Source organism: Carettochelys insculpta, chromosome 1, assembly GCF_033958435.1.
Source record: "Carettochelys insculpta isolate YL-2023 chromosome 1, ASM3395843v1, whole genome shotgun sequence".
NCBI lineage: Eukaryota > Metazoa > Chordata > Testudines > Carettochelyidae > Carettochelys > Carettochelys insculpta.
This window is the reverse complement of record NC_134137.1, coordinates 134,068,415-134,085,888: the sequence shown is the minus strand read 5'-3', so window position 1 is coordinate 134,085,888 and position 17,474 is coordinate 134,068,415. Positions and strand designations below refer to the sequence as shown.

At 43.7% G+C, this 17,474-nt stretch overlaps 1 protein-coding gene across 4 annotated transcripts in view; it reads right to left on the bottom strand.

The window, feature by feature from the left end:
* Nucleotides 1-12,189, bottom strand: part of JADE3 (jade family PHD finger 3) — a 79,982-nt gene extending 67,793 nt beyond the window's left edge. For 2 of the 4 annotated variants that reach the window (XM_074992125.1, XM_074992100.1), the window contains exon 1: nucleotides 11,972-12,189. The gene's annotated coding sequence lies outside the window, so the exon portion shown is untranslated. Of the gene's footprint in view, nucleotides 1-11,172; nucleotides 11,277-11,971 lie in introns of all 4 variants that reach the window. The other 2 variants (XM_074992106.1, XM_074992114.1) reach the window with 2 other exon arrangements.
* Nucleotides 12,190-17,474: the final 5,285 nt, after the last annotated feature.

Below are 17,474 nucleotides of genomic sequence, written 5' to 3'. Positions count from 1 at the left end.
TTTCAGAGAGAGTTTGTCTGTTCCCCAGGTGGGGAACACGCACTCTTTCCCGGCTGTGCCTGCTGCAGCAACCATGGACAGGCACTTCTCATTTGGCCCTAACCTGCAGCGGTTGTCCTCTCCCATGGGGCAGCCTGCAAACTGAACCCCTCACCCCAGCACCATTCCAGAACAATAATTTAAATGAGGGGAGGGACAAAAAAAAAACAAAAAAACCCACACACACCCCCGAGTTAAGGACCTGAGCAATACTGGGTAAAACCTTTGTTTATAAAATACCTTAGAAAATCAGTGCCAAGAGGTTAGAGGTAAAGTAATCAAAAGAGAAAAACTGCAAGTGTCAGAGGCACGGGCTGGAAAGGTGAATGGGACATAAAAAGATAATGTGTTCAAGGTGTTTTTAAGTACCTTTGTCATTTGATTTATCCTATTTTTCTCCCCACTCCCATCTCAGCACTTAAAATGGTACATTTCAGTTCAAGAGGGCAGCAAGTCCTGGAAGGAGACGAGAAAATGGGAAAGATCATTTAATCACTTCAAGACTGTGCAATAGCATCTTCAAAAGTAGTAAGAGATCCAGTCAGTCTGGCTGATGCTTAGTTGGTGGCTCAAAAGGGAAGATGACCTTTTAAAAGAATTTCAGAACTCAGCCATCCTGTTTGGCATCATTTTACTTCTAAAATACTCTGCCTTTTTTGGTTACAATAAGAACATAACAATGGCCATTACTGGGTCAGACCAAAGGTCCATCTAGCCCAGCGTCCCATCTGCTGACAGCTGGCCAGTGCCAAGTGCCCCACTGGGGGTGGGCCAAAGACAATGATCAAGCAACTTGCCTCCTGCTGTCCATCTCCAGCCTTTCACAAACAGAGGCCAGGCACACCATTCCTACCCCCTGGCTGCTAATAGCCTTTTATGGACCTAACCTGCATGAATTTATCTGACCCTTATTCACAAACCAGATTTAGGGTAGAAATATAGTCAGTTCTAAACTCTGTGGGAGAAGGTGTAAACCAATGATTAGCTCCACAAACTACGCTTTAACCTCCTCCTCCTGACTCAGCCCACCATCTCTGTATTATACAAATCAAAAGGGCTTAATAGAAATCTGTTTTTCTGAACAGAATTATTTTGTCTTTGTGGGGCCCATTTCTCTTTAATTAGACCAAGCCAGATTTCCACCAAGAATGCAAGAGTCGTAACATCAACACACACACACATCCACCTCATCCCTTGGAAACCTTTCAACTGCCACTATAAATTCAGCGTCTCTACGGACAGCCTTGTTGAATCAAAATACAGCATTTCACACAAGCCTTCATGCTCAGTGAAGGTTTGAATTCACTTAGGATGGGGGAAAAAAAAAATGTTTGAGACTTTCAAGAAGTGTCAAAACCATAGAGTTTAAAAAGGAAGTAGACGAACTCATGGGGGATAGGTCCATCAATAGCTATTAGCCAGGATGGGCATGGATGGTGTCCCTAGCCTATGTTTGCCGGAGGCTAGAAAGGGGAGACAGGGAATTGATCACTTGATGATTACTTGTTCTGTTCATTCCCTCTGGGGCACCTGGCACTGGCCACTGTTGGAAGACAGGATACTGGGCTTGATGGGCCTATGGCCTGACCCAGTATGGCTGTTCTTATGTCATTGGGAAGCTAACTTAAAGCCATTTTAAGGCACGCATTAGAAGTTATTAAATGAAAGTACTGCAATTTTTTATTTAAATTTTTTTTTTGCATTTCTCAACTCACTTCCCTAAACCTTATAAAGCAGTATGCTGAATTCCCATATATCAGAATTTCAGAATAACTTTCACCCAAGAAATTCTCATCTTTCTCTCTCTCTCACACACTATTTTTATTTATTTGGAGGGCGGGGGTTTAAGCAGATGGGAAAAGACCAACCAAAAATTGCAGAGAACAGAATTTGCAGCAAATTGGACACAATGACTTGCCATTTTCCCCCCACACAGAAGAATCAACAGCATTAAGCAAGAATGCTTATGTTCCATGAAGGGATGCCTGCAGCCACTCTTAGAGGACCCATGCTTCCTCCAACCACTTACTATTAATCTAAGTGTTAATGCTTTCTGCTCTTCCTTCAATTTGATTCACTTCTGCCACATTTAACTGTGAAACCGAGTTCTACATTTCTCTGTAGTACAAGCAAGGCAAGATGCTTTATTGCCTTCTCACAATGTTCATTTTGCGCTGACTTAAAAGTGATTATGACATTAGCATAAGATAAATTTGAAACTTCATTATCAAATTCAAGGCTCTGGATTTTAAACATACACCAGTTTGATCTTTGCCATTTTTTCCATGACAGAAACAGACTCTTTGAAAAAGCGACAGAAATCAAAGAGCTGCTTGTACACTCAGCCAGAGGCTTGGTCTGAAGTTCAAACACAACGTTCTGCTCTACATGACCAACAGCGCAATTTCAGTTAGTGGAATATTAACTCTTTAAGGATCCAAATATATGCGCTTTTCTGCACTGCATGGACACAAATAGCCAAAAAATCTGACCCAGTGATTTCTGTCCATACAAGATGCCTTGGCAGCCACTGAGTAAAAACCTGACCATTGCTATCAACAGTAGTCAGGTCTGAACAGCAGATTTAGCTTTGGAAACACTAAGTTCCAGGGGAAAAAACACTCTCACTCCAGATTTCCAGTTTACAGGGGTTTAAAATACTGGTTTCATTTTTAACTGGAACAAAACTAAATATCAAAAACTACAATTTCCCAAAAACCAGTTATCCTGCATCATAGCCAGCTCTACTTCTGAGATGTCCACAAAATTCCTCCTATTTGGCTGCTTATCAAGGTTTACATTTTATTTTAGAATCGTCATGGGTTTTCATTACTTCATTCCATTCAGCCATTTAAGGGAAAGATACTTCTCCTCCCTTTTTTCTCCCCTCTCTGATACCCAACTTGTAGAAGAGGTGCCTCCTCAATTAATAGCTCCTGTACCTCCCTCTGGTGTTCCTCAGAACTTTCCTACAGAGTCACAGAAGGAAACTCATTCTACTGAAATACAATGTACGTTCTCAGAAAAGACATTTTTTAGGATCAGGCCCAAATGGGGATGGGAGTTCTCCACGCTATGTCACCATAATGGGTGATAAACCCAGTCAGAATCAATTAGATATCAAGATATATAAAGGTAGCATTAGAAAAAAAGAATTGGAAAAGAAAAAAAAAGTTGTTGCAATAGAATAAAAAAAAACAAAAGAGACATCATAAATGATCCTACATAGGACTTCTCATGCTTTTCCTTATCACAAGGCCCACCTTACTGGTTCATCATCACTTTTGCACATGGTCATTTAAAACTGGAAAGAACTGGTGTGAAGCAGTGGGAAAAAGATAAAAAACATTCCCATTTATTTTGCTATATATGCTACATGATAGGTACAGATATTTGTTGTGCTCAAAACAATAGATCTCTTATAAATGCTTATTTAAGCTCTATTTACATTTGAAGTCTGTTAAATCATTTAAAAGTTGACTTGGGAATATCTTCATGAATTAAAAACCTAAATTCAGTTCACTGAGATTCTGCATGAGAGAGAGAGAGAGAGCTGGAGAGGCATCTATTCAGTCAACCCCCCCAATTTTTGTACAAACCTTTATTAGTCTGGCTGTTTGTAGTACTCTCTTATTTTCATGTTTAAGAAGTTTCAGTTATATCATCAAGGAGACAAAATCCTACATGAGCAACCTTTCACTACAAACAAGGAGCTATACCAGAGGTGTCCAAAAGGAATTCAAAGATTGCCACACCTGTGGTTGTCACCCTTCCATATTTGCCAAAGCCCTGCCCTCCCGCTCTACATAAATCTTCACCCCCTCAGCATCCCCTATTCTAAATCAACGCCAGCAATGCAACAGAGCTGACGGAGCCACCATGTGGTTCTCACACCAAGCGATGCAGCACGTGTACAGAGTGGCTGGACAGCACTCCCCACATGCAGCTCTAGGAGAAACCACATTTAAAGGCTCCAACAGCTGCATGCAGCTCCAGAGCTGGAATCGCCACTCCGTGGTGTCCTGTTCACTACGTGTCGAATGGCAAATGTATTGGACACTGAGGAGCTAAACAACCCATACACCAAGATTTCTTCCCTGAAATTATTTATTAAATATTTACAACAGCTGACATTCCAAAACATAAAATTATGAACTTGCTAAATAAAGTTAAAAATTTAAACAATTAGTTACTGGTATCAATGCTTCTTCTATAGTCTTTGGTTATATTTGTACAGCGTACTCTGGTATTCGGAAATGTCAGGGAAATGGGGGATTCCAGTTAGTCAAACTGAACACTACAACCAGAAATGCATTCCAGGTAATTTGGTAAACGAAAAAATACGTATACTGCCATTCACAAAATTTTCCGGTTAACTGAGAATTCTGGTTAGAAAAGATCCGGATAACAAAGAGTATCCTGCATAACCATACCAACCCATCTCTGAGGTAGAAGAATAAAACAAAGTAAGCAACAGGCAGGAACAGTTTTAGTAGCCAGCTGGGCGCATATAAGCCATTTTTTTGTCTCTCCCTGAGCAGCTAGGATTAAAACAGAGGTATTTGCAGCATTTAGTCTCCACTTTGATAAGTAGAATCCATGAAAAATAAGAGATGTCTCAGCAGAAGGTGGGGGGCGTTTCCTGACACTTGGCCCCATTTTCAAACTTGCTCTTTAGGCATCACCAACAGCTCTCTGTAAGCTAGATACAGCCTTAGTGACCACTTGCACAAAGCTGGATATCTATCATTGTACCAATATTCTTAAAAAGGGAGCCTCACGTCAGGCTGCTCAATCTATATTTACAAAGGCAGGTAACTGACTCCATTTTCAAGAGCACCAACAGTACCCCACCATTTCCTTTAATCCCAAAGGAGCCCCATTCTTATTTGCTATATCCTCCACAGACCTATACTGTCAGCATGTTGTATCGCAGCTTTTTAAGAAGCAAGTATCTGTTGGCTTCCATTGCAGCAACAGAAACATCCCTAATGAGCTACTATTAACTTGGGGGCTTCCAAGTTTTAAACAGAGTAGGTCCCAAATTTTTTTGTTGTAATTCTGACTTCATTAGTTTTGTTTTAGGGTTCGAAAGGTATCTGAAACTTTATACAGCAAAGACACGAAATACAAGTTTTTAGAAAGGTGTCATTTCTCCCATAAAACCAAAAAGTACGGGATTTGTTTACATGTAACTGTCCAAAAATTAAATCTTTACCACAAAGTTCAGTGGCAAATTGTGTGATGATCACCAATAGCTATTGTCAGCGGCAAAGTGATGAAAACTGCCTTTTAAGATAGGATACAAACTTTGGTAGAGTTGGTAATAACATTTTCATAAATTAACGACAATACATAGTAAGGACACACGAACCTGCCTTAGTGGCACTGTAAAGTCTTTTTTATAAAACCAATTTATGTTTTAATCAGTGTGTTTTAAGTAACAAACTGTAATACCACATCTCTCTCTCTCACGCACGCATGCACCACATTAAAAAAATCTGTGTCCTAAACAGATGAATTTGTGGAGCTCTGAATTACGCAAGCTTTTTTATTTTTAAAAAAGTAAGTTGAGGAGCTACACTATTTGGTACAGGTCAAACAAAAGCAGTTGTCATTCACAATCGTGAAATATGCTCTACAAAAAGTAAGCAAGCACTCTATCTGTAGTCCTAGACATAAGAAAAGCTGTGCCCTTCGGCAAATCACATGCAAAGAGTTAATTTGACCACGCTGCCTAAAGTTTCAAAGTTTTCAAAGATTTAAATCCCTTGCCTACAGATGTACTGTTAGTTTTAAACCAATATCGTATTTTAAGAGCTCATTTTTAAAATCAACAGAACACATTACACACATTGAAACTCCCTAATTGAGAATTGTCTCATCCAGCAACATCAGTAATCTGGCATGATTTTAGTTAGCCAGATGACCACATACCATGAATGTGGCCAAGTTTTCCCAGGGTCCCATAAAATATGGTTACAGCCACGAGTCCTGGCTCTCAGCATTTTGTGCTGTTATTTAGCTGTAATTTACCCCTATTTAAGCCCAGTAAGTGGTGGAAGTGTTGCTAGACAACACTGACCTCCCATAGTCCAGCAAACCCAGTCTGGTCAGGTCCTGAGGGTGCCAGACTAGAGAGGTTTAACCTGTAATTAAAATTACCTCTTGTAACTACCTGGGATACTAGCTATCATGTGAGCGAATAATGAGAAACACTTATACGAAAATGTAAACATAAAAATCAAAGCTAATGGCAGGGGTCTTGGGGCAGCACAGATCTGAAAGCACTCTTTTTTTTTTTTTTTTTAAACCGGATTGATTTCAAGTTGGATTATCCCCTTTCCAGCATAGACACTAAGGCTGGGACTTGGGTTATCAACCAATTATTCACAAAAAGGGATTGCTCTGCTGCTTCCTAACCCTGTAGGAGCCTAAAGCCTACACCAGCAGAGTCACGAAAATGCCTACATTTTAACAGCTGAACATGCACAAAGCCACTTCAGTCATGACACTGCTTAACACCACAGTGAATAAAATCACAACCACCCAGGATTCTTCAGGATTCCAAAATGAGACATTGCACCTCCATCTTGCCTTTGGGGAAATACATGTTCTGAGCACGCCTATACTTGCAGAACAGACCTGAGTAGTAGTGATGATGTCACCCCCCCAGCCTTCCAATAGCCTTTAGCACATTTGTTAGAGTACTCACTTGGGTGTCCAGGTTTCAACTGCCACCTTGTCCGATACAGAGCAGTGCCTCAAATTTGGATCACCTACCTCCCAAATGAGTGCCCTAGCCACTGCAGCATGTAATAATTTGGGAAGATCTCACTCATCTCTCCTGTTAAAACAATTTCTCTTTCTATAAATGCTCAGTGGAGCTCCCCCACCTCTCAGGTGAGTATCCCACCCACTCAGAGGTAGTCACTCTCTCTAGCCTACTGCATACTTCGAAGGAGAATGAGGCCTGGTCTACAATACAGAACAAAGTCAATACCAGATATGCAATTCTAGCTATGCCATTAGTGTAGCTAGAATAAACATAGCAGGACTGACTTTGCTCCCTGGTGTAGATCAGGGCTCTTTGGGCTCATGCTCATACTTGCATGGAGTACCAGGGCTGATGGCTGAGCCCAGAGAGATCTATTTGCCAAGTGTTTACAGATGCAGCAAAAATCAAACGCCAGGAGGATCAATCGCAGCATGTCAAACCCACAGTAAGTATAGACATACCCTCAGTGAATCCCTGCATCATAATCAGCCTAGAGCCTCAAGCCAGATCTCCTACATGCTAAGGTAGAGCTCCAACCACTAGGGTAAAGGCAGACAGGGAATACCATCACCAGTCCTTCATGAAAAAAACATGAACTTTTCATAGGGGGCCTAACTCCAGAAGAAGGGTCACTGCTAGTAACCTGGTGGGGGATGTGGCTGTCTGGCCCAGAGTTCAGCACTGAACTTAACTGAGAATTGTAGAACTCAAGCCATGCTTCTCTCCTCAGCACTCTACTGGAAAGCTTGAGCTACTTTCCATTCCAGATGCTGCCTTTTATCACTTCTAAGCACCTAACTCTTCCAGTTCATTGCACAGGCAATGTACTGTCCTTCATTTAAGAGCAGCAACACTGACAATTGCAACACAAGTCCCCTTAGTGAGGTCCACCCTAAATTATCCCACTACTTCCTGTTTTCTCTGCATTATCTTTTTAGCCCCAATCCAGCAAAGTAAAACGAGTAGACTGGTGTGTCAAAGAAGTCCCCAATGACTTTAATGAGCAGTCTACCCATGATGAAAGCCCCCTGGCCGTGGCTACACTAGCCCCCACCTTTTGAAAGGTTAATGAGACACTTCGGCCGATGTTAATGATGCATTTCCATAAATATGCAGCATCTCATTAGTATAATGGCAGCCACACATGGTTTGAAAGTGCTGCTTTCAAAATACACGCCACTGGTATAGACGGGGCCTTTTGACAGGACCCCTCAGATTTCGAAAGCCCCTTTTCAAAATCAAATGGGAAGAAGGGGCTTTCAAAATCCGGGGGATCCTTTTGAAAGGCCCATCTACACTGGCGGCATGTGTTTCGAAAACAGCACCTTCAAAACACATGTGGCTGCCATTATTCTAATGAGGTGCTGCATATTCATGGCAAGTGCCTCATTAGCATTCCCCTTTTGAAGCAGGGGGGCTAGTGTAGCCACTTCCTCTGAGACAGAGATTATCTCGGGCATCATACAATGCTCAACATACTGTAGGTGCCAAATAACAGAAGGATGGTGAGAAATTTTAATTCAATGTCTCAGCTTTCAAGTTAAGTTATGACAGCACTGTCAAGTAGAAACAAATTGGATCATTGTATTACCCAGGAAGTCAAGTATCCACAACCATAAAGGCACTCAACATTCTCCACAAGAGTAGTTCACCAATGGAAAGAGATTTTGGAAACGTTCTTTAGAGTAAATTACATGTAAACAGCTTTTAAAAAATGGCAAAAACTTCTGTAAGACAAAAAAATACGTCCTAGTGAAAAGTTCATAATTTAGTTTTTCTTTATTTTAAATCACCAGGATGACAGCCTCTAAGATCCCAAGAAATGACGCATAAACTTACTGGTTTCTCTGCCTGAGTGAGTACACAAGCAACAGGTGGGAAGAGAAAGAGGTTTTAACCCCAATCCTGCACAGAGGTCCCCTTATAAAGGCAAATAAATAAATAAAATAAAATAACCCACCAAAGAGGAGTCCTATGACACCTTAAACCCTCAGAATTTTTTTAGGCAGGAGCTCTAGCAGGTTGGAATCCACTTCATCAGAGGAAGTGGCCTCCAACCCACAAAAAAAAAAAAAACCACTTAGGAAGATAAACTTATTTGTGGTCAAGGTGCCAGAGGACTACCCATTGTTTTGCTGAAACAAACTATTCCAGCTACCCCTCTGAAACTAACACGGACACCTACTGTCACAAAAGAATTCCACTGATTTCAACAGGCAGTAAGTTTTGACACCATGGCAGGTCTTCACAGGTCATCTCCTTTGACAATCTTTGTTTCAGGAACTTGCTGTATTACTCACTCGCTCGCTCTAGAAAGAAAACTGCTCAGATTTCTCAGAACCTTAAGCAAGCAGTTTTTTTTTTTAAATGAAGACCCACAAAATAAAGGGGAAATGGTGATGGAGAGGGTGGGGGCAGGAGTTTTTGATGATTTATAGTTCACACAAAATGTGAATAGGTTTCCCCACATCTGCAAACAACATGACCCAACACCCAGTGCCCCCATTTCTTAAATCTTAAAAATATAAGGAATAGCATGTTGGTCTGACTTGAAGTCAGAAGCTCATGCAAAATAGACCCAAATCATTTTATAGCGTACACTACAGTGACATGATTTTTCTTTTTTAAAATCAGCTCATTTCAAAACTCATTTTTCTAATATAACAGCCTTTAAAACCACCTAAGAGACACATGCAAGGTTTTTTTCTGGTTTCCAGTTTATACATTTTGATGGATCTTCTGACACTAAGAGGTACGCTACTTAACATGCTCACATCTTTCTATTCTTCTCCATGCACATGCCCCCCAGCATGTCAGCTTCAGAGAAGAAACTGAAAACATCCTTTTGTTTTGTTCAGAAATAGTAAAGACAACTAAGCCGCCCCACAAAAATAACATTTTCAGAAGCGTAGCACCATGTGATGTAAGAAGTGCAACAGATCATCAAAACAGTGACTCGTCACACAAACTGCTGCCAAATACATAAAGAAAAACTAAAAAGAACGAGAAGTCCTGCAGCACCTTACAGACTAACAGATATTTTGGAGCATAAGCTTTCATCGGCAAAGACCCACTTCACATGCGTCTGACAAAGCAGGTCTTTGCCCACAAAAGCTTATGTTCCAAAATATCTGTTAGTCTATAAGGTGCCACAGGCCTTCTTGCTGTTTTAATCCCCTAGAAAGAAGCTTCCACTCCGAGTTCTGAATTATATATAACTGAACTTTCTACAGCACTGAACAGGCTTGATTTACGGAAATGATGTTTTAAAGAAAGTGTACTACTTCACCCTCTTTGGTAAGGTTATTTAATATTGCTAACTGCCCCACAAAATTATGAACACTCTTCCATGTTTTACCATATAATTCAATTGGTTTATAAACATTATTTGTATTATAACACCACCTACTCATATTGGGAGCACAACAACAAGTATAAAAACAAAAAAGTGTTTCAAAGAGCACAACAACATGAGGCAAATACAATGAGGCTGTGTCTACATTACCATCCTTCCTTCAAAGTTTTTAAACTCCTGCTTGTACTTCAAAGTGCTGGGGCATCTTAACGCTGGGGCTAGACGGGGGCAGGTGCTTCGCAGTTTAAAACTTCAGAGTTGCCACGGGGGGGTATTTGCTTAATAAAGTGCTGCCTATGCACAGCAGCACTTCATTAGTAAACTCTGAACAGCCTCATTACCATCCTTCCTTTGAAGGAAGGTGGTAATGTAGACACAGCCTGAGAAAAGTACTGACATGACAGGTGGTGTCTGGACAGTAGCAATAGAAACTTCCAATTTCTAATTCCAGGGCTATGATTTGTATACTTCCAACACCATGTACATGAAAAGATTATGCTAGTATTTGTTATTTTAGCTATTAAATTACCATCTTTTAAAAAGTTTTAAAAATGAGGAAATATTTCAGATTCATTAAAAGCTTGCCTGATTTACTTTCACATATCAAGTGAGAAATATTGGCAAAACATACCTTAAATACCTTACAACAACTCTTCCACATTAGCTACATACTTTTCAGTCTAACTATTTCTCGTGGCAGAATATGTCATTTAAAGGCAAGACTCGTTTTGCAAACTAGACTAACCTCCCACCACACCCAGATGCAGCTTTTATGATTAAGCAGACTCATGCAGAAACTAACAAGTCTTTACATCTAGCTGCAGTGAACAAAGAACATTTCAGCATAGACTTCTCTTATTAGGTTATATGATAAGCAGAGATAAATAAATACAGGCATATGCCCAGAGCATGGTGTAGTAAAGCTCCGATCGGGCTCTTTTAGCATTATAGCAGTATTTACAGTTTAAATACCAAGACATTATTATAAGTGCACACTGACCTGGTAAGCCCTTTACAAGGCTCCTTTACTTTCAGCCGGATCAGCACAAGGGTCTCATCTGCAGAAATTACATTTCTTGGGGAGTGTGGGGGGAGGATTTATTTCTGTCGAGTTTACATTTTCTGATCAATTTATGCTCAGTCAAAATAAGCCACTCCCCCAGAAATAACAGCATCCCCCCTGGGCTTTGCACGGGCTTAACTAAAACCGGCTAAAAACCCCCACCAACCCATCACTTCACCTGTAAAGGAGAGGGAGCTGGGTTAGTCTGCAGCCGAACAGAACCACCCAGCAGTTCTGCAGCACTTGAAAGACTCACAACATAATCCCCAGGGGAGGCGCTCCAGTGGGGACAGACCGCCAGAGCCGAGGCAGGGGCTCTGCCCCACGAGAGCTCATCGCCTCCTGACACTGCCGCCGCTCCCCCGCGCTGCCGGGCCCCCGGGGCAGAGCGTGACTTCGGCACACCGGGCTGCAGAGACAAACCCAGAGGCCGCCGGCAACTCGTGCACTTGTTGTTGCCCCTTTGTGGGCGCACGTGGGGCGGGCAGGGAGAGAAAGGACGGGCTGCGAGGAGCTGCCCGGCGCCTCCCCCCGCCGAGGCGGCTCATTCCCCCCGGCCCCTGGCGCCCCCGCCCCAAATGCTGCCGGAGGTGGGAGGGGGCGGAGAAAGGAACCTCCCGCCGCCGCTCTCGCCGCGCGGCCCGGCCCGGCAGGGAGGGGGACCCCCCGCCCGCGGCCTTGGCGCCAAACGCCCGCGCCGCCTCCACGAGGCTCCCGCCCGCAGGGCCCCGCTCACCTTCTGGCCGCGCCCGCGTCCCCCGGCGTGTGCGGCCGCAGCGGCTCCGGGGCGCTCAGGGCCGCTCCCCGCCACTCATCGCCCTCCCCGGCGGGGGCGTCTCTGCTGCCGCCTCCCGTGCCGGCCACGCGCGCCTAGGCCCCGGCCGCGCCGCTCATGCCGGGCTGGCTGGCTGAGGCAGGCGGCGGAGGCCGCACAGGAGCCCTATTGTACCAGGGCCGCCGCGGCGCCAGGCCCCGCCTCTTCCCCTTCCCGGCCCGGCCCGGCCCGGCCGGCCCTGGCCTCCCACCGCCGCTGCGCAGAGCAGCCGCCGCGCCGCGCCCCGCCCCGCGACCCCCTCGCTCCTGCCCGGGCCGCGCTCCGGGGCCAGCCCGCGGGGATCGGGTCCTGCAAGTCCGCGGGAGCGGGGCGGCGGTGCCACCCACCAATGGCTCCTGCTGGGCTGTGCCGCCAGGGCGGAGGCGGCTGGGCTCCAGCCCCAGCGCCGCGCGGAAGGGCCGCCTGCAACAAGGGACCAGGTGGCAGGAGAGGAAGCCGAAGCAGAGACGGGAGCTGGCTCAGGGCCACGCACAGCCCGGCAGGAGGCAGGGTTAGAGCGGGGGCTGCCAGCCTCAGGCCTGCAGAAAGCACCTGCTGGGCTGTTTTAACCATCCTTGGGCACTTCGGCCTTGCCCTGCCACCCACGGACTCGCCTGAAGCGTGCGTGGTGTTACAGCCGTGACGAAAATCCCACTGAACTTCATGGGATTACTCATACCTAATGTGCCCTTGTGCCACAGCTCAGGAGAGAGTCAGATGCAGCCCAGCTGATAAGCGGAGCCTCCACAGGTTTGGTTACTACCTGGGGTGCACATTAAACATGCCTCTGCGCACAGAAATATTGTTCTGCGCCTGGGTGGAAAAAATAGGAACATTGTTCAATATGTGTTTATGGGATCATAGCTTTACTAGAGTAAGAACGTGGCTTGTTTTTAAAGGGCACTTAGTGCTAGCTGGAAGCACTTTAATTCTCAGTTCTTGACACCTATGAATTATATTTGCCGTCTTTAACAAGTGCTGGCATCTGCCCTGTCTGAAAGAAATGAGACAAATAGACATTTGTGAAAAATACAAAATGACCTAATTGACAACCAAAACCTGAACAAAATGCAAAACCTAGCTGAAAAAAAAGTAACGAAAAAGGGAGAGAGAATTATATTTTGCCCTGACCTTTGGGAGATCATCAAAGAGAAGACAGCCACTCTAATACATTTTACCTTAAATAATATGTCTCTCAGTCTGATTTTGCTTACCTCAATGCATTTATGGTAAGGGATACTTTTCAGAAAAGGATTCCTGAAACTTCAGGTCTTGAAGAATGAAAGTCTACACATTGACTTGCACCCAGAACTTAACAGAAAAAAAAGCTTAGAGAGTTGGTCTGATTTTAATTACACATTTATAGTTACCTTTCCATGTGATAAATTCCAATTTACAAGAAGACGATCTCAGAGAATTTACACCTTACAGTGCTGATCTTGAAAATATGGGAATAACTTTTGCACATGAGTAAAAGGGACTACTTGTGCATAGTTACTGATAGAAAGTACAAGATCAGGGCCTGGGCTAACTACAATCTGCTGTCCACCATACATGCAAAGCAGACAGGTGCTTGCTTCACCAATATCTAAATAGAATGTAGTAAGGTAGCTTGGTCTTGTAAGTGACAAACAAAAGTCATGGATGGGCACATGTAAAGTCTGGCCAAATGACCAGCTTCAGGTATTACCTGTTGTTGCCTATTTCAGACAAAAAGCCTTCACCCATTGCTTTAAGAGCTGTTACAGTAAAATACGCAGTTAGAAAAAGGTATGATAAAAAGTGCTATGGGCCACCACTAGTACCTGAGAATCAAAGAGTAGGGATGGCTCCAGTAGGCCATCAGATTGCAAATGTTTTTGGAAAAAAGATCACTAAAATGCCTTCAGTAATAGATGGACCACCACATAATTCCTTATGAAAAGTATTAGTTATGTCTTATTTGAGTTTGGATGCAAATAAAACATAGGGGCCGTGTCTATACTAGCCAAAAACTTCGAAATGGCCATGCAAATGGCCATTTCGAAGTTTACTAATGAAGTGCTGAAATACATATTAAGTGCCTCATTAGCATGCAGGCGGCCGCAGCACTTCAAAATTGACACGGCTCACCGCCGCGCGGCTCATCCAGACGGGGCTCCTTTTCGAAAGGTCCCCAGCTACTCCGAAGTCTCCTTATTCCCATCTGCTCATAGGAATAAGGGGACTTCAAAGTAGCCAGGGTCCTTTTGAATAGGAGCCCCGTTGGGACGAGCCGTGCGGCGGCGAGGCGCGTCAATTTCGAAGTGCCGCGGCTGCCCGCATGCTAATGAGGCGCTGAATATGTATTTCAGCGCTTCATTAGTAAACTTCGAAATGGCCATTTGCATGGCCATTTCGAAGTTTTTGGCTAGTGCAGACACAGCCAGGTACTTATATAATCTCCATCATCCATAATATGCATGTATTTCATAATGCTTAATGGTATATCTTCATGCCACCATGTGGGGTAAGGCAGTGCTACTGCAGCCATTTCACAAAATGGGAATCAAGACAAAGTGTAAGTTTACCTAAGGTCATACAGGAATCCTATTGCAGAGCAGGGAACTGAACCTCAGTCTCCCTGTGCTAGGCTTGAAACTTGAACAGTAGACCAGCCTTCATCTCAGTTTGCTACTGTGAAGATAATGCAGTGATATAACGCGGCTAGAATCAGACCAGGATGAAGAGCACAGCAATAACTACCCCAGAACATCTTAGACCTAACGGAGGGTTCTGAGTGGACAGCACAGTGATGCAACCAAAAACAAGAGGTTACTCAAAGGCGCTCCACCAGTGGCAACTGCCCCAGGTTTTACCCCGCAACTTCTCTCTATGTCAACGGGGTTCTAATCCAATAAGGTTTACAGGGTTGAGACGAGCTGCTCCGTTCCCAGGAAAGGACGACAGACAACAGGGATAAGTTCAACCCAGCAATGCCTTTTATTAGGAGTATCAATATCTTTTCTATTTTGAAGGGATATATTTTGTTTTTATATACCAAAACTACACCTAATTATCTTCCCTACCTTTCTAGGCCTAGCACAGGATTATTTTACTTATAGACTAATAGCCTTCAAATCAATGTATCACTTGCAACAATAACACTATAACTAACCCCTCCTGCTACTTACTCTGTGTCCGAAGGAGCTCATTCTATTCTTCGTCGCCTGCTGTAAATGGAAAAATCGTTACAGAGCTGTATTTAATTTTTTAATATATCCCTGGCTCTTCCTGAGGTTCACCAGGGTCGCTCAACCCTAGGCCGAGTTACCTTGGGGAGCAGATTTTATTAAATAAAGAAATTTACCTATGCTACGCTATAGGATTTTTATTTATATTAAGTGGGTTGCCCTGCCGGCCAAACAGGGGAGAGCCCAGTATAAATATGGGATTTACCAACAGGTTTTTACCTTATAAATAACAATATATGGGGTTTTCCTATTTAAAGGTTATCCCCTCAAAAAGTGGAACTGCTTATTCTGACCACCGAATTACAGGTAGCCTTTTACTGCAGAACCTAATCGCCCTTAAGGGGCTATAATGCTGGGGTTATCCCTGTTAATGGGTTTTCCCAGAGCTGCTCTACCCCTCCTATATAGTGGGGGAGCTGACAGCTCTGTTATATAATACAAATAATAATAATAGGCTATATTAACTTATCTAGTCTTCTATTTGTATGTATTATTTTCAGGCTAGGTCAATAAGACCGGCCTCCTGTGCTTTACAATTGGACACTAGAAAGTAAGGATCACAAAATATAAGACGCGTTTAGATTTGCTCTGTATTTCTAACCCTTTTGTGAACATAACAACAGTAACAGATTATAAACATCAGTGTAGCTACAAGAAGTAACATAGATAACAGAAAAAACACATATCCTGTATCCATTTCCTGACACATATAACAACAAGCGAACACACAACACAAACAATAAAACAAACTCATCCAGTTACTCATGTTACTGGGAGATCTGGTTGTTTCTAAATACCTTCACTATCCTGTTCTGTGGTCCGGGCACCGGGCCCGCGGGTCTCTTCCCTTGAGGCTAGGAAAGGATGACCCTCACGGCGCGCTTATACGGCAGCCGCAGACAGGTCTGACAGGAAAGTAAAGGGGAGGCAAGAAGCCAGGAGGAAAAGACCGGCTTGGTGAACAAAAACCTCCTGGAAAAGGGCAGCCTGTATTTCTGCCGCCGGCCTGCAGGGGTTGATGGTTGAAAGGGCAGGGCTGCTTCTGCAGCTCACCCATGCAGGGCACCTGCCGGCGCAGTCTGCCAGGTGAGCCCCCCAGATAAAATCACTGGGGCCTTTAGAGTGATTTCAGCTCTCTGGAACTCTTCTGATCTTCTCCTGGTATCTTCTATGGCCCACGGCGGCTAGCGTGCGACGATTGACACGACGCTCAGCTTCAGCTTTTTCCGCCAGCAGTCTTCGGCTATGGGTGAAAGTCCAGCTCTTGTCACAGTCTTTTGGTCTTCCGAGCCGCTTCCTTCTTTGTCCTCCGGCGGACTGACTGGCTGCAGGGTGTGCTCCAGAATTTATGGAGCCAGGGCGGACCTGGTTGGACACCTCCACCTGCCAGGTCCACACCTGTGTTACCCCGGCAACCAGGATGCACTCTCTAATTGCATATTCATGAGCATCTAGAATCTACCTATCGGATTACAGGATTTTAAACCCTAACTTATAAATATTCATTAACCTCATAAATATTCATTCTAACCAGCCTTCCCAACGGCCATCCTATATCCCTTACATTATACCTATTTGTATAATCACTTTAGCTTTACATTTTAAAGTAAATTTTTCTTTATTTTCATTTTATTTTCATGCGGACTGATAGAGAATAAAGTCAGGAGAAACAAAATGTAAACTTTTTGTTTTTTAAAATGCTCAGCTTCTGTAGGCTGTCTGGAAAAGGTAGTGAAAGGCACACAAACCTCACAGCCCATGGCCAGGGACATATTCTCTTAAGAGAGGAATTTACAACAAGACCAGGTCTACACTAGACCTGAAAGGTGATTTCAGATATGCAATTCTAGTTATGGCAATTGTGTAGCTAGAATCAATGTATCAGAAATCGACTTACTTGTCTTTACTAAGGAAGAGTATTTTTCCCATTGACCTACCTTAACTCCTCTCAATAGTGAGGAGTACGGGGTCTACTGCCAACCCCAGACAGATCAATTTCACGCCTCTTTATGAAACACACAAAATTGAACTCGGGAAGATCGACCTCGGGTAGTTTTTTCCTACCAGTATTACTAAAGTGACACACACATGAAGTGAGGTGAGTGCTGATTGCCAACAACATTGACTGTAAAAGCCGCATGCTCCGTCAGCAGCCAAAGTGCTGCTAGAGTTCAACAGCATACCCTGCAAACTCTAGGGACGCAAACACAATG